Source organism: Schistocerca cancellata, chromosome 9 (genome assembly GCF_023864275.1).
Source record: "Schistocerca cancellata isolate TAMUIC-IGC-003103 chromosome 9, iqSchCanc2.1, whole genome shotgun sequence".
Classification (NCBI taxonomy): Eukaryota; Metazoa; Arthropoda; class Insecta; order Orthoptera; family Acrididae; genus Schistocerca; species Schistocerca cancellata.
In genome coordinates, this window is record NC_064634.1 from 148,443,823 (window position 1) to 148,469,529 (window position 25,707).

General features: G+C 44.0%; 1 protein-coding gene and 2 non-coding genes across 3 annotated transcripts in view; 1 reads left to right on the forward strand and 2 right to left on the reverse strand.

Moving 5' to 3' along the window:
• The window catches only part of LOC126100947 (potassium channel subfamily K member 13), a 1,039,067-nt gene that overhangs the window by 54,415 nt on the left and 958,945 nt on the right, over positions 1-25,707 (reverse strand). The window lies entirely within an intron of this gene.
• Positions 16,698-16,771, reverse strand: Trnas-uga (transfer RNA serine (anticodon UGA)). The gene has a single exon. It is a non-coding gene; the product is annotated as a tRNA-Ser (tRNA).
• Positions 17,122-17,196, forward strand: Trnat-ugu (transfer RNA threonine (anticodon UGU)). Its single transcript has one exon. It is a non-coding gene; the product is annotated as a tRNA-Thr (tRNA).

The following is a 25,707-nucleotide window of genomic DNA, read 5'->3' on the forward strand; positions in this document are numbered from 1 at the left end:
AGAGATAAATTAGTACCAATACTGACCTACGCATAAGGTAAAATTAAAACATTGATTTCTTGGGTCACAAAATAGTGTACAAGGAAACAAAGAGCTTCGAAAAATAGGAAAATAAAATACTGCATCACTTTTTTTAAGTTTGGTGCTACGAAATAATGTAGAAAATGTCTTGTCACCTTGAAGGAAGAAGTGTACCTCTACGCAGAAAGTAGATAATAAAACTAATTTACATGAAACGCTAAAAACATTGGGAGTGCGGTAAGGAAGGTAAGTTGACACTGGGGTTTGTAGCTGGGAGGGTAAGTGGTATATGCCGAGGAAGTTTAGATTACGTACGTAATAGAGGTGATGGATTCATTCAATAATATAGCGAAGAACAGGTTAGAAAAGCAAAAGATGATACGCAGGGCGAGGATTTATGTAGCGCATTATAATAAGAGAAATTATTTACCTTTACGTATTATTGTTAGGTATCATGGGCATAACGAAGCTGTTGAACACAGTGGGTAGATATTCAACACGACATCACATTATCTGTTGTGACTGTTTCGATTGGCCCACAATTTTAGTGCCCAAATGAGCTTGTTGTATGGTCGTGTGAGAGAGATATTCTAGAAATTCTATTTTGCCGTAGAGTAGCTTCTGTACAAAGTAAGGAGTGTCGCATGAGGAATTCCTTCGCCTTTGGTGTGAAACTCTATGGTTCATGATCAAATTACTTCACTTCTTCTGGAAGCTCATTGAAAATGAAACCTGGAGAACAGGACAAAGCATTCTGCACGGTTAAATAAGCGTTATCGAAGTGACAACTGCTTATGCGCGTGATTTGAGTGAATTGTGCAGTACCATTTAAATGAAACCTTATTATTAACCACAAATTGGACGAGTGAGTGTAAGCACAGGAATGACAAAGTTGGAATTCCGAGATACATGAGCAATGACATGCACAAAGTACGTGGACTAATACTACATACCGTTGCGACTGTCCTTTTGTTAGCATCAAATATACTCCTTGAACTTCCACATTATCTCGAAAACCTCTTACCACTAGATATAATATAGCTGTAAAGTAAGCACAGTAGCATTTTGTTTTTACGCAAGACCCTAAGTGTGATACTCCTCAAACGGTTGTCATCTGTCTTCAGTCCCAAGAACTTAGCATATTTTATTTAATGATTTTTTTTACCGTCACGTGACATTAAAAGTTGTACAATATTTCCGTGTGGGGAAAAGTACGCATTGCTCCATTTAAGACGGTCGTCAGCAGTCCATTTCAGTAAAAAGTGCAAGAGAACTAAGGGGAGCACTGGGTACAAATTATCGTCCAGCCATACTGATTTATACTTTCTTTGTTTTTCTTAAATCACCTAATACGAATGCTAGGATAGTTCCTTTAGAAAGAAAAGAGCGTAATTCCTTCATGATGATCACCTCTTTAATTATTTTTTCGTCGACAGACCACAAAACTGTAATCTCCGTTTCGGAATAAGATGAGATGTAATATAGTGGGTCCGTCCACTTGTTTCAACAAAAAAATCGAGTGAAGGTCTGTGCCAAAGTCTAACATAAAAGTCTACTTTAATGAAAAGTTAAGTGAATTTAACTTGGAAGTGATCTTTTGCACAATTACTCTATCTGAACCCCAAAGATAATAGTGTATTACAAATTATATAGGTTAATACTGTCTTTTGCCACTGTAATGAAAGTCTTATTACGACCAAACGCGTTTCGGTTTATTGTAAAGCACCTTCAGTGGGCAGGTTTTTATTTCCTTAGATCGTTCTTAACGTTCTTCTTCACATACGTGTTAGACTTTTGCACGCAGTGCTTCCCTTGATACAACATATATTTCCGTGTAGGTCCACAGCCATCTCACCATCACTATATTAGTAAGAAAAAGTGATAACGTAGGGTCGACATTCTGGGAAACAGTAATAGAGCCATGATTATTCTATGATTGCCTGCCGTAGGCAGGAAGATAGCGAAAAGGATAGGCCTTAGATTAGAACGCGAGTTACAGCAATCATAGATACGAACACTGTTCCAATTATATTGAAGACTGGCTTAGCGCCCACTGCTTCGCTGGTGTAGACTGCATGGTCTTTCATTCCCCTTTAAACGAATTTTGATTTTGTTCATAAATTACAACATCTTTTAAACTTTTCACATTAATTAAGGCCATAGAGGTAAATGGAGTCGGAGGTCTTTGTTAGGGCTGCCTTTTGAGGTCTCTTTCTGATATTTCCATAAAAACTTTCATCCCCTAACACATTTTTTTAGAAGTCAGATACCAGGTTTCATTGATTTACTTTTAAATATGTTTTAATATAGCGAAATAATTCCATAAAAATTTTCATGCTCTGTTCCACCCACTGAGGGGTTCAATTTCCTAAAACACTGAAACAAGTATTTCTTTTTTTTTTATTTCACACCAAGAACTTAACACCTACTATCATAGATATGTTTTTAAAAATGATTTAGTAGTACTTTAATAATAATTCACTTTGAAAATAAGCTGTAACCGACTATCTTACCCCCTTAGTCATATAATTTCCAAAAACTGTGAAGCATGCATTCCTTTTAAATTTCTGTGTTGGTTCTAGCTTCAAAATTTCCTTAATAGTGACATATTTAAAAAATGTCATCTCCTACTACACCCCCTTAACGGATGAAATTTTGAACAGTCCCTTACTGAACGATGCCTACAGTGTACGCTCAACACCATCTCCAAATTTCAAGTTTCTATCCTTAGCAGTTTGAGCTGGTCGCTGGTAACCAGTTAGTCAGTCAGTAAGTACATTTCCTTTGATAGAGGGTGTTCATTTTAACTGAAGCCATTGAAATATTTCGAAAAATACACATCGGACCAAAAAAAGTTATAATTGCAATTTGTTTGTCTCGGAGGGTGACATCCAATGATACCACATTCGCCTTGTCACCCAAACCCGTGCGTGAGTGGCGGGGGCAATTTCGAAATCTTCAATGGAAGCACCCGTTTTTTGATGCAGGTTACGATTCTACGGTAAAATCTGCGTCCGTTTTTTCTCAAGCATTTTCTTCGTTTCGCCACGGATGGCGCTGAATCGGACGAATATAAATGGGAACACAATAGTAATTTACGTCATACTACTCAATGGCTCTTGAATATTCAATGGTACGACGGACCCATCCTCCATGCTGAAAGGGTAGGACAAACTCGTATTTCATAACTTCTGTTAGGAAACCGCATTCGGAACGTTGTATTCCTCCTACATATCGAATAGCGAACTACCCGAATCGCCACTGTGGCCGTGGATCAGGGCAAACGCTACTCTACTTTTCCAATTAGAGTAAGCGTTGAAACGTGGTACCGCCAACTTCAGTACACACAGCGACCCGATTTTCAAGTAACTGTACACAGGGCGAAAGCATATCTGCGAGAATGTCAGGATAGGTGTTTCTGATGCGGCCGACCATGTCTTCACAACATGTTGGCACTTGCTGGTACACCTTATCCTTTAAATATCTGCTCGGAAGGAAATACAGCGACGTCAGATCCGGCGACCTAGCGGGTAAATTAATAGGATCACGTCTGCCGATCCACCAGTGAAAATACGGTCTAATACCTCCCGTGCTTCAATGTCGTTCTGAAACTACAGACGTTGTCGAACGTCCAGGGAAACATCCTACAGCAGCACCGGTAGTTCCTGTTCCAAAAACGTTCAATATTTGCGTCCGTTCAGCGTGCCAACGATAAAATACTGACATGAGTTTGTTCCCCATAACACCAAGCCACACGTTAACCAACCAAGGACGTTGATGGCCAACTTCCCGTAACCAGTGGGATGTCTACACTCCAGTAACGCATGTTACACCGGCTAACGCTATCATGCTTTGTGAACATAGATTCATCGGAAAATAGTACTTCGGCAAGGAATGTGGGTTCGTTTGCATTTGTTGAAGTGCGCATTCACAAAACATTATCCGGTTACGGAAATCGGCACCTTGAAGTTCTTCATGCAGTGATACATGGTATTGAAGATTCTTATGACGATTTAATATTGTGACAATACTATCTACGGACATACCAGACTCGCAGTGAAGTGCACTACCGCTAGAACAGCAGTTTCATTAACTTCCCCTGTTACAAGTTTGCTTCATTTCCTTTTGCTGGTTTGTACGCAGCCATCAGACATAAAGGCTACCACAAGCTTGTAAAATAATTAACGACAGCGGGCTTTCTCTGGAAAATGCTCGGCGTACAAGGCAACAGCAGCTACAAATTTCTCCTACGTTCTCCGTAAATCAGGATTATTTCAATTCTATGTTCTGTGGTTGTAACAACCATCGTCCACTTGCACGTATATTGTCCATATGAAAGGTAGGTATGCAAGTATTGTCATGAGTAGAGCCGATGTCTGTTCTACGTCTGCACGATAAGTGACCTCCTATCGCAGTGTACTGCCTGTCGTGATACGTCGTAGTTCGCTACATGATAACGGTGGAGCGTCGAGCAGTGCCCTGTTTAATATGTCGGAGGAATACAACGTCGCGAATGGGGTTTCCAATTATTTTATGAAATACTCTGTTGTCCTACCCTCGCCGCATGAAGGTGGGGTCGCACGTGCCATTGGGTATTCAACGGCCATTGAGTATCGTGTCGTAAATTATGATTGTGTGCGATTCCTATTCCTGCGACTGCAGCGCCATCTGTGACAAAACGAAGAAAATGCTTCAGAGAAAACGTACGTAGATTTTGCCGCAGAATCGTAATCTGAAATAAAAAACGGTGGTTCCCCTTGAAGATTTCATAGTTTCCACCCGCCCCTCACACATGAGGTGGGGTGGGGGTTTAGTGTGGTATCCGTGGATATCCTCCTCCGAGACAGACAAATTGGAATTACAATTTTTTTTTGATCAGATGTGTAGTTTTCGAGATATTTCAATGTCTTAAATTAAAATGAAAACCCTGTGTACAGAGTTGATGGTCTAGGATGTCACCCTAGGAGTCGAAGACTTGTATTATTGAACTCATGGACTCTTAATAGGTCATGCTCATTTGCTCAAAAAGTCGAGCTGCCTATGAGCTGCGTGGCTGACAGATGCTGGGAGTATTTTTTTCAGGCGCTAAGGTGTACCAGGCACAAATCTGATTCCTATTTGAGGGTAACCTGTACAGTATCTGATACGGTAGGGGAGAACTGCTTCTCTTTCAGGCAACTGTATTCCAGTAGGAAAATGCTTCGTCACATGTGGCGACAATTGACGAACCTCTCTTCGGAAAACAAATGGTGTCACTGCATTCTTATAAGGGAACCTCCCCCACCGCACCCCCCTCAGATTTAGTTATAAGTTGAAACAGTGGATAGGCCTTGAAAAACTGAACACAGATGAATCGAGAAAACAGGAAGAAGTTATGTGAAACTATGAAAAAATATGCAAAATATACAAACTGAGTAGTCCATGCACAACATAGGCATCATCAAGGATACTGTGAGCACAGGAGCGCCGTGGTCCCGTGGTTAGCGCGAGGAGCTGCGGAACGAGAGGTCCTTGGTTCAAATCTTCTGTCGAGTGATAAAGTTTAATATTTTATACAATCAACTTCGCTCTCCAAAATTCCAGGACATGTTCAGATTTGCTTGGACATATGCAGGATTTGACGGTCTACAAACGGAAAAATTTGAAAACGTTAAAAACATATGTTTTGACAGAGCACAGGGAAAACTGTGCGACTGTGAAACTGTTGCATTCATTTTTCGCAGTTTGTGTGACACGCTCTTATGATTTCATCAATTTTTTGGGAGTGATTATCACATCCACAAGAAAACCTAAATCTGGCAAGGTAGAAGAATCTTTTTACCCATTCGCCAAGTGTACAAGTTAGGTGGGTCGACAACATATTCCTGTCATGTGACGCACATGCCGGTACCAGTGTCGTATAGAATATATCAGACGTTTTCCTGTGGAGGAATCGGTTGACCTATGACCTTGCGATCAGATGTTTTCGGTTCCCATTGGAGAGGCACGTCCTTTCGTCTACTAATCGCAAGGTTTCGAGGTGCGGTCGCAAGACACAGACACTAATTTTATTACAGTGAACAGAGACATCAATGAACGAACGGAAGGATCATAACTTTTCGAAAATAAAGACAGTAAACTTTTCACTCTAAGGAAGATTTGAACCAAGGACCTGTCTTTCTGCAAGTGCTCACGCTAACCACAGGACCACGGCGCTCCTGAGCTCGCACTTTCCTTGATGTTGCATATGTTGGGCATGGACTACTCAGTTTCTATATTTTGCTTATTTTTCTCATAGTTCCACACAACTTCTTCCTGTTTTCTCGATTGATCTGTGTTCAGTTTTTCAAGGCCTATCCAATGTGCCAACATATAACTAAATCTCGCACCGATGGGGAGGTTCCCTTGTTAGCTTAATGGGCTGCTAACGGGAAGTGTCTGGGCTACGGCAGACTGAATACTTGGTCAATAACGGTTCTCTAAGAAGCAAATGATACTCAGTGGAATCGCGCGTGGAGTGGAATTCTCCTTCTATTTTCATGAAGGAGCTCTTACAGGTCGTGTCTGATGAGCGCTCTTCTTGTTTACGGTAGTTCACAGCATTACTCCACGTGTGCTGTATGTTAGAATAATAAACATTCTCGGCTTAGATCGCGTTTGCTGGTGCTCGAAAATTTGATACCTCATTGTAGTGCACTACATCACTTTACTAAGTCGCTGTCTTTGGTAAATATTTAGTGCTGAAATAGAACCATGGTTGTATAAAACGCAGCAGCAACAGTGCCGTAACATGAAGGATGTGCATCCGATTGCATGGCACTGTATACAGGGTGGTCTATTGATGTTGACCGGGCCAAATATCTCACGAAATAAGCGTCAAACGAAAAAAACTACAAAGAACGAAACTTGTCTAGCTTGAAGGGGGAAACCAGGTGTCGCTGTGGTTGGCCCGCTAGATGGCGCTGCCATAGGTCAAACGGCTACCAACTGCGTTTTTTTAAAACAGGAACCCCTATTTTTTATTACATATTCGTGTAGTACGTAAAGAAATATGAATGTTTTCTTTGGACCACTGTTTTCGCTTTGTGATAGATGTCGCTGTAACAGTCACAAACATATGGCTCACAATTTTGGCGAACAGTTGGCAACAGGTAGGTTTTTTTAAATTAAAATACAGAACGTAGATACGTTTCAACATTTTGTTACGGTTGTTCCAATGTGATACATGTACCTTTGTGAACTTACCATTTCTGAGAACGCACGTTGTTACAGCGTGATTACCTGTAAACACCACGTTAATTCAGTAAATGCTCAAAATGATGTCCGTCAACCTTAACGCATTTGGCAATACGTGTAACGGCATTCCTCTCAACAGCGAGTAGTTTGCCTTCCGTAATGTTCGCACATGCAATGACAATGCGCTGACGCATGTTGTCAAGCGTTATCGGTGGATCACGATAGCAAATATCCTTCAACTTTCCCCCCAGAAAGAAATCCGGGAACGTCAGACCCGGTGAAAGTACGGGTTATGGTATGGTGCATCGACGGCCAATCCACCTGTCATGAATATTCAATACCGCTTCAACCGCATGCGAGCTATGTGCCGGACATCCATCATGTTGGATGTACACCGCCATTCTGTCATGCAGTGAAACATCTTGTAGTAACATCGGTAGAACATTACGTAGGAAATCAGCATACATTGTACCATTTACATTGCCGTCAATGAAATGAGGGCCAATTATCCTTCCTCCCATAATGCCGCACCATACATTAACCCGCCAAGGTCGCTGATGTTCCACTTGTCGCAGCCATCGTGGTTTTCCCGTTGCCCAATAGTGTATCTTATGCCGGTTTCCGTTACCGCTGTTGTTGAATGACGCTTCGTCGCTAAATAGAACGCGTGCAAAAAATCTGTCATCGTCCCGTAATTTCTCTTGTGCCCAGTGGCAGAACTGTACTCTACGTTCAAAATCATGCAATTCCTGGTGCATAGAAATATGGTACGGGTGCAATCAATGTTTATGTGGTATTCTCAACACCAACAATTTTGAGATTCCCGATTCTCTCGCAAATTTATTTGCTATTAATGTGCGGATTAGCCGCGACAGCAGCTAAAACACGTACTTTGGCATCATTTTTTTCAGGTCGTGGTTGACGTTTCACATGTGGCTGAACACTTGCTGTTTCCTTAAATAACGTATCTATCCGGCGAACGGTCTGGACACTTGGATGATGTCGTCCAGGATACCGAGCAGCATAAATAGCACACGCCCGTTGGGCATTTTGATCACAATAGCCATACATCAACACGATATCGACCTTTTCCGCTATTGGTAAACGGACCATTTTAACACGGGTCATGTATCACGAAGTAAATACCGTCCGCACTGGCGGAATGTTACGTGATACCACGTACTTATACGTTTGTGACTATTACAGCGTCATCTATCACAAAGCGAAAAAAGTGGTCGAACTAAAACGTTCATATTTCTTTACGTACTACACGAATGTTCAAATTGCTCTGAGCACTATGGGACATAACATCTATGGTCATCAGTCCCCTAGAACTTCGAACTACTTAAACCTAACTAACCTAAGGACATCACACAACACCCAGTCTTCACGAGGCAGAGAAAATCCCTGACCCCGCCGGGAATCGAACCCGGGAACACTACACGAATATGTAATAAAAATGGGGGTTCCTATTTTAAAAAAACGCAGTTGATAGCCGTTTGAGCTATGGCACCGCCGTCTAGCGGGTCAACCGTAGCGCCATCTGGTTTCCCCCTTCAAGCTCGACAAGTTTCGTTCTTTGTAGTTTTTTTCGTTTGGCGCTTATTTCGTGAGACATTGGGCCCGGTCACTAACAATGGACCACCCTGTATAGCTGATACGAAGAGGCCAGTTGAGAAGTGGCGCACGGGCCGGCAAAGGCAGTCGACACGTGGTCGGAGCGCACACCAATGTTTTCAGGGACTGATATGATCATTAAATGGACACCCTAGCTGCAAACAGGCGCTGATGTACTTCATTGGGAACATGTTGAAAATGTGTGCCCCGACCGGGACTCGAACCCGGGATCTCCTGCTTACATGGCAGACGCTCTATCCATCTGAGCCACACAAACAGCACCTGTTTGCAGCTAGGGTGTCCATTTAATGATCATTTCATTTCTAGCAAAGCTGCATGGTCATCCACGGTAACTGTTCTTTTGGGAACAGATACTACCGTCATATATAGTTAAAATATGGCTTCCCGGCCATTGACCTTCTTGTGCGAACGCACACGCTATGCCCGAACTCGTACGGGACTTGGTAGATTAATCTGCCACGAGTAATGAGTATGATGGGCAAACATCTATTAGGCGCACTACGAATGTAGTGGTGTGGACATGTTGGGAATGTGGGTCTCACGGGGAGCGTGCAAGGGATAAGTCCCTGGAGGCGCACTATGCTCTGTGTTGGCTCAGATGGATAGAGCGTCTCCCACGTAAGCAGCAGTTCCCGGGTTCGGGTCCCGGTCGAGGCACACATTTTCAACATGTTCCCAATGAAGTACATCAGCGCCTGTTTGCAGCTAGGGTGTCCATTTAATGATCATTTCATTTCTAGCAAAGCTGCATGGTCATCCACGGTAACTGTTCTTTCGGGAACAGATACTACCGTCATATATAGTTTTCAGGGACTGGTTGCGTCGTGCGGCGATGCAGCGTTGCCATATGGTACGGCGGCGAGATAGGTGAGAGTGTTTTGGGATGGCAAGGTTCGGGACCTATCCCTATGGACAACATGACAATTGAGCGACTAGCTTCGTTGCTATATGTGTATCTCCAATGGCCGGCGTCCAGTCGTCGTTCGCCACAATGCACGATGCCACACGGCGAACGCCAGGCAGGAGCTCCTACGCATGAGGGAATGTGAGATAGTGGAACCTCCACTGTATTCAACCGACATGAGTGCGCGCGGTTACGATGTATTCGCCAAATTGACGGAAACTTCTCATGCCATGCGCTACAACACAATAGACGACAACATGTATGCCATAGGCCGGTCCTTGCAATACATCGATCGACAGCGAGGGACGCGCTGACTGTGTACGCCACTTCCATCTCTTTGGGGAAAGGTGGTCGAGATGTGTGGTGATTAAACTGAGGGCTTAAAAAACGGCGAATGTCTGCCAATAAACTCTGCTTTGAATTAGAAGCGTGTTGCCATTACTTTTTATCCAACCCATGTACAAACACGTTACGAGTTTACGGGTGTTAAACACCCACAGCCACCTTGACCACTTCAGCTTCCTGCTTTGTCACAAAACCAAACTTAAGAGAATTTTAATAATTTAAAATGAATAACGTTTTATCTCATTGTCCTTCTCAGAATAATATTATTATTGTAAGTTTACTTGGAAGTTAAGAATGTCAGTCGTATGGGACTGTTTCTGTTTGAAGGAGAATGGACAGCGTTTGTACTACAGAATTTCCTCATTCTGTTACATTCTACAGTGGAATGTCTCATCACAGAGACGTACGATCAGCCGAATGAGGCATTTGTTTGCGAATGGAAACAATGAAACCTCGAAAATGTGGAGGGAGACGGTGTATCTCAACAAAACCACGGAAATGGACGTTGGGAGGCACATCATAAATGTATTACGGTGAACCTTCCGAACGCATTTAAACGGCAGAAACCGTTCTCACGTGCCAGAACACATTAACAGAACTGATAAAGAATACTGAAGGTCCACATATTTCGACGATTTTATAAGGAACGGTACTAGCAGGACGCCACCCACACCCGCTAACGTTTACAGCAATTCACCGCCGACTTGGCGAAACAGGCTCGTTAGCGGGTTATCACGGCGATGCTGAAAGACCTCGATTACAACTGGATGCTGCATTTGAAGAGACTGTTGTCGAGCACTTCGAGGAAGCAACTACGACAAGTACTCGAGCGGTTGGATACGACAAGAGGGTCACTCATCGGTTAGTCTTGGAGATTTTGTGGGATGACGGCCAGCATCCATTTAGTTTCCACCCTGTCCAAAACCTAAATCCTGTAGTGGACTATCAACACAGGCTATGGTTTTGTCGGTGGTTTCTGCTACGTGTTGCACGAGATTCCGACTTCCCCACCATTGTGTTGTTTACCGACGAGACCACCTTCCATCGGGGTGGACTTCACAACACTCGAAACGTTTATTACTGGGCAAGGGGAAATCCTCACGCCACGTACGTCCACGGACACCAGGAACGATTTTCGCTCAACATTTGGGCAGGCATTGTTGGTGACCATATGATTGGGCCAGTCTATCTACCTCTTAGACTTACCGGGGCAAATTACCTTCAATTTTTGCAAGAAACTCTACCAAGCCTGCTGGAAGATGTTCCCCTCGACATACGGCTACGCATGTGGTTGCAGCATGATGGGGCGCCCGCACATAACAGTCAGAGGTGTTCGTAGGACATGGCACCCACGATCACCTCACATCACCGGACATTTTCCTGTGGGAATTGTTCAAGGTTCTAGTTCACTCACCGGAACGCGAACCACCTATAAATGAAGAGGAATTAATGGATCGGATTCAACATGCCGCCAATCACATCAAGGCAATGCCAGGAATCTTTTAAAGAGTTCTGCCAAACACCTTTCGACATTGTCAAGCTTGTGTCGCGTCAGCGTGTCGCCAAATTCGAGCACCTGCTTGAAGTAAACAATGTCTTAGCTACAAAAGAAAACGTCGTTTTCAGGGCAGACACAATTTGTAAAAGACCTTCTGTATTCGAACTAACAGCTGCTCACAGGTTTATTCCCAGTACGTCTTATCATGAAACTCCAATGGATGTGTCGGGGCGCTGGTGGATTCGTCCCCATTCACCCAGAGTGGAATACTGGTGCGCTGCCACCGAGCGTGTGGGCCGCCTTGGATACATCGCTATCTCCAGCAGGGAAGCACTCGCAGTCATGCGCTGTCCGGAGCATCCGGCAGCAGGACAATCCCGCGGCCAATCGGAGGGCATGACACCAAATTTCCTTAGTTTAAAAATTGTGCGTTGTCGAACTACACAACAAAGTGATTTTAGAGATAATTCAAAAGCCAAGATCGCTTAAGTAAGGTTTACTGGATAACCGGCTCCAACGCACTAAAGGTGCCATCATCGGATCTGAATGTAGATTAACATTTATAAACCATTTGGATATATCGTTATATCCAAATGGTTTATAAATCTTAATCTACATTCAGATCCGTGTTGAAACCGGTTATCCAGTAAACAGTATTTAAGCGATCTTGGCTTTTGAATTATTTCTACAACAGTGTGATCACTGAAAAATTAGTAACGTTCTTACCGGCATCAGCAATTCAGGGTTAAAATTTCTTAACACAATTTTTCTCCACACTGTATAGTGTGGAAAGTAATGGTCTTATAACGCTGCCTTGGGGTACGCCCGTAATCACTTCTACGTCTGAAGGTTTCTCTCCGTTAAGAATGACGTGCTCTTCAGTAGAATGACGTTCTCTTCAATACAGTCACAGACGTGGTCTGATATTCTGTATCTCCTCAATCTGATCATTAAGAGGGAGTGAACAACAGTACCAAATTCTTTTCGTAAGGAAAGTAACACGCGATCAATGTCGGTGGGGGCATCAAATGCCTTCTGCATCTTATGGACGAAAAAGTCGAACTGGGTTACGCACGATCGTTAGTTTCGGAACCCATACTGACTCCTGCAGAGGAGATTTCGGATTCCAGAAATGTCATGACTTGCGACATAGACATGTTTCTAAATCCTAGAAAATACCGACGTCAGAGATAAAGACCTACACAAAGTTTGTGCTTTTGTTCGACGACCTCCGTTGGAAATGGAAATGGCCCTCGCTTTCTTCCAATCGCTAGGAACGTTTCACTCCTTATCAGCCTATGGAACACTTCTGTTAGAAGAGAAGCAAGTTCTTTCGGATACCCTATGTAGTATCGTACTGACATCACTCGAGGTCCAGTAATCTTTTCTCTGCTTAGCGATCTCCGCGGAATTTCTATTCCATGCTCACTTATTTCGGTATCTGTCATTTTGATGTTACTGCTGTGATTTCAAGGGAGAAACGCTATACGTTCTTCCTCAGTTAAATAGTTTTGGGAAAAGGCGTTTAGTATTTCGGGCATCTCTGTCATTCTCCGTTTTGAGGCCATAACGGTCGCAGAATATCTGGACTGGTGGCTTTGATCCGTTTACTGGTTTAACGTAACACTGCAATCTCTTAGAATTTCTGTCATATCAATGGGTAGAACTTTAAAGGATCGCAGAGTTTCTGTCTTCAGCCCCAGAACAGTGTTGCCTACAGGAGGCTTCAGGACAGTGTAGACAACACGCATTACAGCATAAGAACATTAGGGCAGCAACTGTTACGTCTTTCGCCGGCCGAAGCGGCCGTGCGGTTCTAGGTGCTGTAGTCTGGAACCGCGAGACCGCTACGGTCGCAGGTTCGAATCCTGAGTCGGGCATGGATGTGTGTGATGTCCTTAGGTTAGTTAGGTTTAACTAGTTCTAAGTTCTAGAGGACTAATGACCTCAGAAGTTGAGTCCCATAGTGCTCAGGGCCATTTGAACCATATTTTCTTACGTCTTTTCCATTACTTAAATTCTACCTACCCTAGAAGGTATAACGTTTAGAACAGTGAAACCAAGTCTACCATCACTAATTGTAGTTATAATTTTCATTTCGCCGGAAAAAAGGTACATGTACCAATTAAAAGAAGGTTACTTTGGTTGAAAGTGACATTTGTTTAGTTGTAGGGATTGTGCATTCTTGCCTATGTGTCAGCCCCCGGTCAACTGCATTTTTCATAATTTGTTTCATTTCGGAAGTGTATGAGGCGGCAACGTTAGGTGGGAGACCCTGGTTTATGACGTTGGAGGTTCCATGAAGACTTCGCGGATGATGATGTTGTATAAAGAGAAGTCAACGACAGATGACGGTCGTCAGATGCAGGAAGCTCTGTAAAGGATCGGCGCTTGATCCAGGGGTTGGCAGTTTTCCATCAACAGAAACAAATGTAGCAGATTACGCAAGAACAGGGACAACGATGCATTATTGTATGATTATACGAGTGCAGAACAATCGCCAAAACCAATCACGTCCATTAATGTCTAGGAATATATATACAGAGCGATTTAAAGTGGGACGACCACATTAATGCAATGACAGGGAATACAATTGCTAAACTGGAAAAATTCTCAGCAAACGTAGTCCTACCACACGGGAGGTACTTAATAAAACCGTTTCTCGACAATTACTTGAATATTTCTCATCAGTATGTGATGCGTACCGGATTGGTGGTGGAAGTAGAGTAGCGCGTTTCGACAAGTTTATGCAGAAAGCACTAAAAGGTCACGGAAATGCGGGGAAATCCAGTGCCAGAAGCTACAGTAGAGGCGTTCTGCATTGTTTAGTGTTAACATCCCGAAAGCGTATGTTTCTGAAAAGAAAAGTATGGAAGGAAAATCAGGGCAATTTGGGCTCACACGAAGACTTACCAACAATCGTTCTTCCCACGCATCCCTCGCGACTGCAGTAGGAACAGAGGGAAACAACAGTGGTACTCAAAGTATCCTCTGCCTCACACTGTAAGGCCGCTCAGAGAGTACAGGTGTAGACAAGGGTGGTGTATGCTATCTCTTCATTAGATCTGTTGCCTCTTTCAACTGTACTGTCAATAAAATGATATCTTTTGTTCGCCTTCTCCACAACAATTTCTGTGCGATGGTTCCAGATAAAGATATTTGTAATCGTAATCCCTAGGTATCTAGTTGCATCTGAAGCCGAAATTCAACAAATTTTTTTTAATAAGTAAGTGGGATTCCTCGCCCTTTCTACTGCTTAGTATAAATTCTATTCGTACATATACGAGGAGCGTTCCATAAGTAATGAACCACAGTTTTATCTAGGCCAATTACTGCAAAAAAAAACGCGAATTTGTTGTGTGAGGTAGTGGAATATTCTCGCTTCAGCCCCTGTAGTTTTCTGAAGATCCGATAGCTGGCGATACTATAAGTAGCCTTCTAAATGGCCTCTGTAATGGACGTGCGTCAAAGCAGAGAGTTGCCTCCGAGTTCCTTTTAGCGTAAAATCACAGCATTTCCGATATTAATTGGCTCTTGTGTGATGTCGATGGAAAACTGGTAGCGATTCCTGGGTGCGATCATCATTGCTAAAAGGGCGAGCTAACGCGGCCGATCTCCCACGTGGCGGCCGGTAGCACACAGCTTTGACTTCTGCGATGTTGGAACGTGCGGACACCCTCATTCGAGTGATCGACGCCCCAGGATCAAACACCTCGTTCCCAACTACACGCCTCTGCTGGTAATGTTGACACACGCGTCCGCCAGTCGTGATACCTCAAAGATGTGTTCCCGCTAGGTTCTTCACCGTCTAACATAACGGAGGACCTTCTGTGCGAAATTGCTTTCGTGGTACAAGGGTTTATCATAACAACTTTTTCTCGAACATCGTCACAGATTACGAAATGTATGTTCATCACTTCTAGCCGGAAACAAAAAAGCAATGCATGGAGTGGTGCGACACCGCCAAGAAAAAGTTCAAAGCCGCACCCTATGACGGTAAAGTCATGCCGACGGTCTTCTGGAAATGTGAAGGTGTTACTCTGTTTGATGTCCTACCTCGTGGTGCAACAACCCACTGTGAAGTGTGTTGTGCTACCCACAGGAAATTGAAGAACAAACTTCAGCGTGTTCGTCGCCACAAAAATGCAAACGAACTTCTCCTTCTCCATGAAAATGCAAGGCCTCAGACAAGTCTGCGCACACTAGAGGAGCTCACAAAACTTCATTGCACAGTTCTTCTTCATCCACCAGACAGTTAGGATGTCGCACCTCCCGAATTCCACCTGTCTGGTCCAGTGAAGGATGCACCACGCGGAAAGCAGTACGTGGATGGTGGGTAGGTTACTGACGCAGCGAGATGTCGGCTCCGACGCGACCTGGAGCCTACGGGCCCTCCCAGTCAGGTGGCGTAAGATCATCCAATTGAACATAGGTTACTTTGAAAAATAAGATTCTGTAGCCATAATATTAGCCAATAATGTTTTGGAATCCTGAAAAACCAATTTTCTTTCAGAAAAAAAATGTGTTGCTTTACTTATTGAACGCCCCTGGTACATCTACATCATACCCCGCAAGTCACCTAAATGTGTGTGGCGAGTGGTACTTCCTGTACAACAAACTGACACCCCTTGCCTGATCCACTAACGAATTGCTCGTGGGAAGAATGATTGTTGGGAAGCCTGTATATCATCTCTAGATTCTCCAATTTTCTCGTCGTGGCTGTCTGCAGAATAGTTTGTGCGAGGAAGTAACACGTTTTCCGACTCTTTCGAAATTTCAATAGTGAACCTCTCCGTGATGCACAACGTCCCCCTTGTAACATCTGCAACTGGAGTTTGTTGAGCATCGCTGTAACGTTCCATGCACATATCATGTCTTCTGCTTCACTGCTTACAACAGCCTGTTAACGCTGGGGTAGCTTGTCGATTCTGCGACCGTAGAAGTCATGTGGTTATTACGTGAGGAACTCGTCGAGTCATTCACAGAGGAAGTTCCTTGAACGTAATGATAATTAAATGGACACTCTAGCTGAAAGCAGGTGTTGATGTACTTCATTCGGGACATGTTGAAAATGTGTTCCCCGACCGGGACTCGAACCCGGGATCTCCTGCTTTCATGGCAGACGCTCTATCCATCTGAGCCACCGAGGGCACACAGGATAGTGCGCCTAAGGGACTTATCCCTTGCACGCTCCCCGCGAGACCCACATCCCAGCATGCCCACACTACTAGATTCGTAGTGCTTCTAATAGATGTTTGCCCATCATACTCATTACTCGTGGCAGATTAATCTACCAAGTCCCGTACGAGTTCGGGCATAGCGTGTGCATTCGCACAAGAAGGTCAGTGGGACTTGGTAGATTAATATGCCACGAGTAATGAGTATGATGGGCAAACATCTGTTAGGCACACTACGAATGTAGTGGTGTGGACATGTTGGGAATGTGGGTCTCACGGGGAGCGTGCAAGGGATACGTCCCTGCAGGCACACTATCCTCTGTGCTCTCGGTGGCTCAGATGGATAGAGCGTCTGCCATGTAATCAGAAGATCCCGGGTTCGAGTCCCGGTTGGGGCACATATTTTCAACATGTCTCGATTGAAGTACATCAACGCATGTTTGCATCTAGGGTGTCCATTTAATTATTATTTCATTTCCAGCAAAGCTGCATGGGCATCAACGGTAACTGTTCTTTCGGGAACAGATACTACCGTCATATATACTTCCCTGAACGTAGTTCGATAGACATCGTAAAGGGCGAAAATCTGAGAGCGCAAGATCAGGTAAATAAGGTGGGTGCGGAATTAGGTCCCGACCCAACTCCAGTATAGCGTTTTCTGTCAGTCTAGTAGAAAGCAGGCAGGCTTTACCGTGGAGTGGCACCACTTCACGCAGTCTTCTTGGTCGTTGTTCTTGGATTTCGTCTGCAAGAGGCCCCAGTTGTTGACAGTAAATGTCAGCAGTGATGGTTGAACCTCGTTGAAGCAATTCGTAGTACACCACACCGTCGCTGTCGCAAAGATACACATCATCCCTTGTGGATTGGTGCAGGTATTTGTTCGGGGAGCTGGTGCTTTTTTGGACTCAACCATTCCCTTCATTTCCTTATGCTGCATAAATACATCAGTTTTCGTCATCAGTAACAATACAGGATGGGTTCGCAAGCCCGCTGATGACGAGCAAGCAGAGATGCACATACAGTCAACCCCTATTTTTCGCGATTTTGGTTTAGAGCATGCAGTAGAGTTCACGCATAATCATGTGGTAGGTAGATGCGCAGTCAGTTGGGCAAGCGTGGGGAGAGCGGAAGTTGTGTAGTTACGGGTAGGTGCTGAAGGGGAAATGCTGAGGGATGGAGGAGAAGTGCCTCCATAAAATGAACTCTACACTCGTATTTTTGTAAATGCTAATTAAAGTGGCTTCATGCATCATTTGCATAGTAATCATACAAACAGATCTCTCACCTCTCTTTAGCTGGAATCTAAAGGGAATTCCGCTGAAAATGCAACAAAAGCAGAAATTTATTTTGGCTTTGCTTGTTAACAATTTGTAACTTTCAGAAAAGTGACATAAGTGGCGAATTTTCATTTAAACCTACACATATTTCTTGTATCCACGTTACCGTTGGCTTCTTTTGCTAAGACACAGCAAAGTTTACACATTGCCATCTCACTCACATGATGTGCACATGCAACTGCGAGAGGATTCGGAAAAAAGTGATTTCTTAAGTTTATTAAGTAAGGAACTGGGGAAAACCAAGGTCAATTGCTTATGAAAAAGAACACCCTCGGAACAGAAATAAATGTGGAATGTCTTCACTTGCATAGTCCCAAAACGCTTAACAATTCTTGTTTCACTAGCTACTGATGGCCCTTAAAATAGCATTATTTCATCGAAAAAGTCTGTAGTTAGTCGATTAGCACGGTAGATAAACGAGTTTTGCATAATAGCCATATGGTGAAATACTGTCTTCGTTGCATGCTTTCATTTGCCAAAGTCTCATTTCAATATCTCTACAGTTTATGACATATCAGAAATGTAGTGGATATTTCACTCTGACTTTATCGGTGCCGCTCACAATCGCAAATGGTTGTACTACGCCAGATCAAGTTTCACGAGACTGGTCAGAGATAAAGCCATCCAAATCTAAAGAAAAATTCTAAATGTTAGCTAATTTTCATGCGCAGCAACATATTTTACACTATGAGATCAAAGGTATCTGGACACACCCAAAAAATTAGGTTTTCCATTAGGTCGATTGTGCTGCCACCTAATGCCAGGTACTCCATATCAGCGACCTCAGTAGTCATTAGACGTCGCGAGAGAGCAAAATGGTGCGCTCCGCGGAAGTCACGGACTTCAAACTTGAGCAATTGATTGGGTGTCACTTGTGTCGTACGTCTGTCTGCTAGATTTACACACTCCTAAACACCCCTAGGTCCACTGTTTCGGATATGATACTGAAGTGGAAACGTGCAGGAACACGTACAGCACAAAAACCTACAGGTCGAACTCGTCTGTTTGACAGAGACCGCCGACAGTTGAAGAGGCTCGTAATGTGTAATAGGCAGACATCTATCCAGACCATCACACAGGAAATCCTAACTGCATCAGAATCCAAGTACTATGACAGGTGGGAGGTGACAAAACTTGGATTTCATGATCGAGGGGTTTCTCATAAGCCACACATCACGCCGGTAAGTGCCAAACGCGCCTCGCTTGGTGTAAGGAGCGTAAACATTGGACGACTGAACAGTGGAAAAACGTTGTGTGGAGTGACAAATCACGGTACACAATGTGGCGATCCCATGGCAGAGTGTGGGTATGGCGAATGCCCGGTGAAGGTCACCTGCCGGCGTGTGTAGTGCGAGTAAAATTCGGAGGCGCTGAAGTTATGGTGTGGTCGTGCGTTTCATGGAGGGGGCTTGCACTCGTTGTTTTGCATGGCACTATCACAACACAGGCCTACATTGATGTTTTAAGCACCTTCTTGCTTCCTACTGTTGAAGAGCAATTCGGGGATGGTAACTGCATCTTTCCACATGATCGAGCACCTGTTCATAATTCACGGTGTGTGGTGGAGTTGTTACACGACAATAACATCTCTGTAATGGACTGGCCTGCACAAGGTGCTGACCTAAATTCTTTAGAACACTTTTGGGATGTTTTGGAACGCCGACTTGGTACCTTCTGTTACCGACCGTCATCGACACCTTACCTCAGTGAAGCATTCCTCAAGAAACCTTCCAGGATCTGATTGAACGTATGCCTGCGAGAGTGGAAGCTGTCATCAAGGCTAAGGGTGGGCCAACACCATATTGAATTCCAGCATTACCGATTATGGCGCCACGAAATTGTAAGTAATTTTCAGCCAGGTGTCGGATACTTTTGATCACATAATTTATAATGTGCTCCAAATTCAAAATCATAGCGTCTGTACTTTCCATTGCAGACTGTTTCGAATTCCGATCAGCGTCTTACCTTCATGAAAGTATCACAATAACTATGACCATAACCGCAATGACAGGTACATCATGATGAAGATCACATATAAATCTATAGATACCGCAAAAATGAAATAATTTTACAGCATAGTTCTTCCGCATTGCATGCAAGTGTCGCACGATGGTAGAAAGATCACACTGCATCACTATTTGCCAGTTCCCGAGTAGACGTGGATCATTGTGGATCCATGTGTTTAAGCGATCTGAAGGTCTTTCTGAACTAATGTCAAAACGATCCTCTTTCAAAAGAGAAAACCAGTTTCTTACTGTACTATGATGATCCTTTGTCTCTATGTAGACTGGCGTCTATAAAATACTCTCCCATTAAGAAGAGAAAGTTGGTGATTGAAATTTCGTGAAAAGAATATGTCGTAACGAAAAACACCTTTCTTTTAACGATTGTCACCCCAAATCTTTTAACATATCTGTGACACACCCTCGCATCTTCGGCGGTAATACAAAGGACACTGCTTTTCTATGTGCTTTTTCGATTTCCTCCGTCAATCTTATCTTCTAAGGATCCCATACCACACAGCAGTGCTCTAGATAGGACGGACAAGTGTAGTGTAAGCAGTCTCTCAAGCAGATCTTTCGCACCAAAAATGGTCTGCCAATAAAACGCAGTCTTTGGGTTGCTTTCCTCAGGACATTATCAGTGTGATAGGGCGCAGCCTCGAATCCTCTCGAAACCTGCTAGGTAAGCAAGTAACAGAATCGAATCCTCCCAGACTGACACATTGTATGTTGTATTATAGACAATAATATAATTATATCTGCCATGTTCCTTATCTCCTTCCCCTACCCCTCCCATGTTTTAAATAAAAAATATTGATTCACTTACGCACACTTCACTCGTGACCTTGGACGGGACTTATTCGCTGGCGCTGCGCCGGCTGTACTTTGTCTCAATAATATGAAAAAAATTGGTTCAAATGGCTCTGAGCACTATGGGACTTAACATCTGAGGTCATCAGTCCCCTAGACTTAGAACTACTTAAACCTAACTCACGTAAGGACATCACACACATCCATGCCCGAGGCAGGATTCGAAACTGCGGCCGTAGCGGTCTCGCGGTTCCAGACTGAAGTAGAGATGGGCAAAACTGTTCTTTTCAGAGATCGGATCAGAACTGTTCACTCCCTGAAATGAATTAGCTCTTTTTCATGACTCACCACTCATTTACAATAGAAAATAAATGGAAGGCACATTGCCCTTTAAACTTGGTTTATTCCAGTACTATACCTGTATTTTGATCTTATTTGATCCTATTTTGAAGTAACACAGATAATGAGTAAGAATTTTGTATTGTTTATTGAAATTTCCACGATATGACAAAGTTTTTGATTATTGATTTATTTTGCACTATCGTGGTTTTTTGGGTGATCGGAAAATGTTGTAACTTGAGATTTACATTAACAATATATTTGGCTATAATGTATTAAAATTTCATTAACCTCATACAAATACATCGCAAGCCATATATTTTTAAAGTGAACGTTTCCTTCCGAAGATGCCTAAAATCGCAAAATCCGTACCAGAATAAGAAAAAAAATATATAAATTTGACTGTAAAACGAAAGTGCTGCATATAGCCTTACGCAGAATAAAACAAGGAAAATATTGGTGTATCACATTTTGCGATACGTTTATCGGCTCGCTCGTAATTAAAGCGTAAATTCGAGTGTCCATAATAAAAATCCTATAGTAAGAGGAGTCGTCAGGAACCTAATCTGATCAGTTTAAACAAATAAAAATAAAATAAAAACAAATGATGTATACATAACATAATAATGTAATGTACATAGCGGTATTACTACGAAGAACAATATCCAGTAGAGACGAACTCCGATGCAGAAGCACTGAGTCGAGCAGGTCGAGCCGCGAGCTGTATTACTGCGTGAGCTAAGACCGCAGAGACCAGAGTGACACCTGAGTTGCTTTGCTCAACACTCTGGCTAGAGTCGAGAATGGTGGGGTGAGCGTTAAGCGGGCGAGTTCCGAGGGTGGGGGGAGCGGTGAACGGCCACCACTCACCCACTCCGAGACAAATCGTCTGTTCCCTTGCGAGCAGGTTGTTGCAAGTAGTTCCTATGTTATCCGCTAGGTGGCTCTCTCCTGTCTGTGGCTCTGTCCTGTTGCTCGTATCAACTGCCCAGAGAGCAGGACGTGCGACTGAAACGATCGCCGACAGAGTGCGATGTGAACTTAAGCTGCGCCAGACACTGCACGCGGCAGACGACGCACAGAAACGGCACGGCATATGTGAAACACAAAATCCAATGGGGCACTGCACAATGCAGGCAGCCAAGGTAGAAGCAGGGCAGAGGCGGGCACTGGCTGTGTTGTGTGGTGTGCACTGTGCTGTGACCAGCAGAGGCGCTGCTGATATGCTCCGTCTCTCTCTCTCTCTCTCTCTCTCTCTCTCTCTCTCTCTCTGCCGTGGGAAACGTTTGGAGCTACCGTTCTTTTTTCTGAATCACTGAGTGTTCACTCCTTTGAAAGATTCAACTCTGTGAATCAGTTCAAGAGCGGATCCCCCATCTCTAGTCTGAAGGGCCTACAACCACTCGGCAATAAGATAAAAGATAAAACTTTTAAACATACAATACACGCGAAATGATTTTACATCTTCTCCTGTAACATCATATGCTTTCCTTTGCCTGCTTGGAGTATTCATAAAGTATAGAACTGCTACCTGCTTCAAACGGGAGGATTCAGTCCCATCGTTTTTCAGACCCTTGCGGACTTCGGTGGATTCGGTACCATTTTCCTGACCGCGGGAGGATTCGGGGCTGCGCCCATGTGGTCGTTCCGATTTAAGTTGTTCGTAATTGTAGTTTGTATGTACTTAGGTGGATTGAAAGTCTCTGGATTTCTGTCCAGTGGCATTATTCCCACACACTGCGCAAATGTTTCTGGCTGCCTTCGCTTGCTGTCGCCCCTCTACTGAACCCAAACAGAAAATACGTCGAAAATTTTCCTTTTCCTCCACTTGGCAGTCCATTTTCTAACGCCGACAGGTCCATTCACTATCTCCAAATGATAATATGACAATAAGTAAACTTAAAAAGTAACGGTGAAATAGAAATACAAAATAACAGTCTATAAATAAACTGTTAGCAACTGGACTACCAATATGTAAAACAAGAACGCTACCCACTTAGGCACCAATCTAAAGAATGACTACCGGAGTACGTACCGGGGCTACGTTCACGACCAGGGAGCGCGGCTGGAGGCGTCAGGGGTAATTTATCCCTCGGGCAGCGTCCGGTACTCTGCTCGGTCCCTCACGGCGGCAGTGATAGCGGCGCGCAGCTTTATTCGCCAAGTTCGCCGTCCGATGCGGGCCGCCCCCTCTGCAGGCCGCACAGCGCGGCTCGCCGGCGCTACTTTCCAGCGGCCTGTATTTGCTTAGCCGGCCAACTTCTGCCACAGCTGCCGCCAAGTTGGGCGCTCCGCGGCTTGTATTGTCGGCTATGGCGCCGCCGACGCTGGCCGGGTAACGCGCGCTCTCCTCATTCCGTTTTCTTTTTCTTTTTTTTTTTTAATTATTTTCGGACATCGCGGCTACCCCTAATATCTGCTACTTGCAGCCGGCGGCGACCGAGAAGTTTTGTGACGACGTGGCGTTGTACCACAAGCAGTGTCAGGAAGACAGCGTGCCACGCAAAATGAGTTCATCTTGATTTCCGCGAGATTTATTAAAAAAAGGTACTTCAAATTCTGTTGCTACATGTGTCAAGCGAACCGAGTTAATGGCTCTGAGCACTATGGGACTCAACTGCTGAGGTCGTTAGTCCCCTAGAACTTAGAACTAGTTAAACCTAACTAACCTAAGAACATCACAAACATCCATGCCGAGGCAGGATTCGAACCTGCGACCGTAGCGGTCTTGCGGTTCCAGACTGCAGCGCCTTTAACCGCACGGGGAACCGAGTTAATCAGAAATGTTGTAGGAATTACTTACGGCCGTCCGCACACGGAGTTACTAAGAGGGAACGGAGCTGGTAACTGCCCTAAATCGCTAAGAGTTACCGATTGGCTGACAGCGCTGTTCAACTCATTGAACTATTTTGAAGTGCCGACAATGCAGTTGTGTGCGATCCTGCAAGACAGAGCGTACTGCTTGCTGTTACCTATAATCCACCTCTACATATGCATGACTACTCTGCGTTCCATCCATAAATGTCTGGCAGAGGGTCCACTGAACCATCTTGAGTTTATTTCTCTACGGTTACGTTCTCGAATACCGCGTCGGAAAAATGAACACGTAAATCTGTCCGTACAGCTTTGATGTATCTTATTGTATTATGATAATCATTTCTCTCTATTTACGCTGACAAAAAAAATTCTCCCATGAAAAGGAGGAAGTACTTAGGTTGCCTTCTTCATAACATTAGCAATGTTATCGTTCCTATTTAACTTGTTCGTAATTGTAATTCTTAAATACTGAGATGGATTGACAGCCACTAGATTTCTGCCATTTGTAGTGTAACCGAAATCTAACGCTTTCCTCTTGATAGTCAAGTAGATGACATCACGCTGTTCCTTATTTAGAGTCATTTGTCACGCTTCGCGCTATACAGATACCGTGTCTGTTATTCTCAAATGATTTTGGTCTACTGATAGCAGATTACTAGAATGCCAGTGACAGCATTATCTGTAAGCAATCTAAGAGGGCTGCTCAGATTGCCTACTAAAGCGTTTATTCGGATCAGGAACAGCTGAGTGTCTGTAACAGTTTCTTCGAGAACGTAATATACACTACTGGCCATTAAAATTGCAACACCAAGAAGAAATGCAGATGATAAACGGGTATTCATTGAACAAATATTATACTAGAACTGATATGTGATTACATTTTCACGCAATTTGGGTGCATAGATCCTGAGAAACCAGTACCCAGAACAACCACCTCTGGCCGTAATAACGGCCTTGATACGCCTGGACATTGAGTCGAACAGAGCTTGGATGGCGTGTACAGGTACAGCTGCCCATGTAGCATCAACACGATATCACAGTGCATCAAGAGTAGTGACTGGCGTATTGTGACGAGCCAGTTGCTCGGTCACCATTGACCAGACGTTTTCAATTGGTGAGAGATCTGGAGAATATGCTGGCCAGGGCAACAGTCGAACATTTTCTGTATCCAGAAAGGCCCGAACAGGACCTGTAACATGCGGTCGTGCATTACCCTGCTGAAATGTAGGGTTTCGCAGCGATCAAATGAAGGGTAGAGCCACGAGTCGTAACACCTCTGAAATGTAACGTCCACTGTTCAAAGTGCCGTCAATGCGAACAAGAGGTGACCGAGACGTGTAACCAATGGCACCCCATAATATCACGCCGGGTGATACGCCTGTATGGCGATGACGAATACACGCTTCCAATGTGCGTTCACCGCGATGTCACCAAACACGGATGCGACCATCTTGATGCTGTAAACAGAACCTGGATTCATCGGAAAAAATTACGTTTTGCCATTCGTGCACCCAGGTTCGTCGTTGAGTACATCATCGCAGGCGCTCCTGTCTGTGATGCAGCGTCAAGGGTAACCGCAGCCATGGTCTTCGAGCTGATAGTC